A 2,420-nucleotide genomic window follows, 5' to 3' on the forward strand; every position below is an offset into this window, starting at 1 on the left:
AGAGCGGTGTGGTTCAGGAGAAGCAAGGATGTGACAGACCCGAAGAAGTACCTTAAAATAGCCTATGCAGTCTACACGTGTAAAATCACGCTCAGTCGAGAGAGACAAAAAAAACCCCAAACCCCTACTCGGTTTTCAGGATTTAAATTATTCGTATCCGTGAAAAACAAGACCTATGGCAGCCCTGCAGACAACTTGCTGTGTAGCTGTGTCAGTAAACCCATCAGGACACACATGGTGAGTGGGGAAAGGGATGGAGAGTAATTGTTGGAACATGTTTAATGTGCTGGATTTAATCTCTGCTCAGTGGGATATTTGCATAGCTTCAGCAGTGAGGTTTTATAGTGCTGGAACGCTATGTAGGGGTGACAGAATCCTGGTATGAAATTCCTGTACTTGAAACTGCTTTAGGGAAGCGTTTATTAGTAAGTGTGATTTAAAGTGAATTAACAGACAGAAATGTTTTGGACTCACATCCATGTGATTAAGGCTTCAACTGGAGTAAAAATACCTATGTTAAAAACTGTGGCCATTCTGAAGTCCCTGTACAAGACCTCCTGATTTTACAGATGAATTACTGTTGCACAGAATACAAACCTATCCAGAGGGGGAGATAGAACCATTTCCTATCTAAAGAGAAAAAGTTTGTTCTACTGTGGTTTCATTTAGAAGTAGGTGAGATACACTGTCCTGCCCTTCCTAATTATGCTTACATTTGCAAGCACTTTTAATACACCGAGCACCACAGTGAAGTGTTTCTGTAGAGAAGTGATAGTCAATGCCAGATGGTGCTGTGTTAGTTAAATTTCACTGAGTTCAAGAGTTGGTTAATTGGTTCCAGTTGTTTGCTCACTAAGTGAGAAATACAGACTCTCTCTCAAGGAGGCAGTGGTCTTACACCACTTGCTATTTTATAGGAGTAACATATCATGAATGGAAGGATGATGGAAGGTTGTGGTCCTCAGAGAGGAGTAGCTGGGAGCCACCTAAATGCTTTGCTGAAACGAATGTGGAATTTTTGCTGCTGTGAGAACAATTAAAGATTGCAGCATGTATCTCACACAGCAGGATCTTATTTTAGTGAAGACACAGATTTTCCCACACAATCCCTCTTGAGAGGAAAGCCTCTCATTTCTTGGGCATAAATGTTAGGAAGAGACTTGAAATAATTTGTCTTCTGGCAGACACTTTACACTTAGTCCAAGTAGCTGGGGCTGATGCTCCTCACTAAGGAATCCATGAGCTTTCTATGCTAAATTGCTGGTTTTAACATGCAGATGGGAAAACTCTGCCAGGGGGCATCACTGGTATCAATAGCACTGCTCACCCTCACTGGACAACTGGTTAATGAGCACTTAGGAGTGGATAATTAAAGCCTGAAGGTTGTTCTGATTAGCTGTTCCTGCAAAGAACTAAATCCACGTGTGGAAATTTATTTCCTGAACAGGAGTTTCTTGTTACCTTTTTTTGGCTTAACCTGTTTCAAAAGCTGCTGTGCTTTAAAAATAACAGTCTGCCTCGATCCATTCAGAAGTCGACTGAAGTTAAAAGAAGACAGGGTATAGGACATACTGGTTCCATACTTCAAATTACAGCTCTTCATTAGTAATAAAGAGGCAAGAAGGCCCTAAGTGACTTGTTATTGTTTCATTTTTTCCTTTCTGCTTGTTTTCAGATCAGTTAATATTTCCAGGAAGGCTCTACCAACAACTGGACAGACGTAAATGATACACTGCAAATAAAACATGATACGTTACAGATAAAACTAAGCGGAAAATTGTTTCATCTTTGTTTATCAGTTCTGTTTCTTGTTAACACCTGTTTTACTGAAAGAAAAACGTAACAAAAAATATGAGTGACATTATATTTCATCTATTGATTCCTATTTTTTAAAATTCCTCCAGTGCACAGCATGAGCAAAATATGTCAGAAATAATTCCCTCTTTTTTAAGGAATAATGACAACAACACAACTTGCCCCTGCCCTGTAAAGTCTTTCTTAAAGGACAAAATACATATTTCACAAGGATTCCTTAATAGTTAAGATTTTTTGATTACAAGGTTTCCATAAAACCGTTTAAGACTGTGGTTACAGAACCTTCTGTTCACAACTTCTCTGACAGGACTGCGTAGAGACTATCCACAGCAAAGCAGCGTGACTTGAAGAGTGACACTGGGCTGTCAGTTTAATTGGGATATTTACATATAGACATCCACGGAGGATGAAGGCTACCTCTGGGACCAAAGGCACAGAAATTTTGTGAGCAAACTCTCCAGTCCTCAATAAATAAAATAGACTGTTCTTTCTGACTTCTTACGCTTTCTGTATCAACTCTGATCACAGAAGGTATTTTAGAAGAACACAAAACCAACAGGAAGACAGCCGTGAAGAATCTGGGAAGAGCAGTACAACCCATCTCA

The 2,420-nt window shown here is 39.7% G+C and overlaps 1 long non-coding RNA gene across 1 annotated transcript in view; it reads left to right on the forward strand.

Moving 5' to 3' along the window:
• LOC108447336 overlaps positions 1–1,765 on the forward strand; it is a 2,144-nt gene extending 379 nt beyond the window's left edge. The window contains exons 2-3 of the long non-coding RNA XR_001862863.1: positions 3–237; positions 1,676–1,765. This is a non-coding gene — a long non-coding RNA (uncharacterized LOC108447336). The remainder of the gene's footprint in view (positions 1–2; positions 238–1,675) is intronic.
• Positions 1,766–2,420: the final 655 nt, after the last annotated feature.

The sequence above is a fragment of the Corvus brachyrhynchos genome, unplaced genomic scaffold (genome assembly GCF_000691975.1).
Source record: "Corvus brachyrhynchos isolate BGI_N302 unplaced genomic scaffold, ASM69197v1 scaffold105, whole genome shotgun sequence".
Taxonomy (NCBI): domain Eukaryota; kingdom Metazoa; phylum Chordata; class Aves; order Passeriformes; family Corvidae; genus Corvus; species Corvus brachyrhynchos.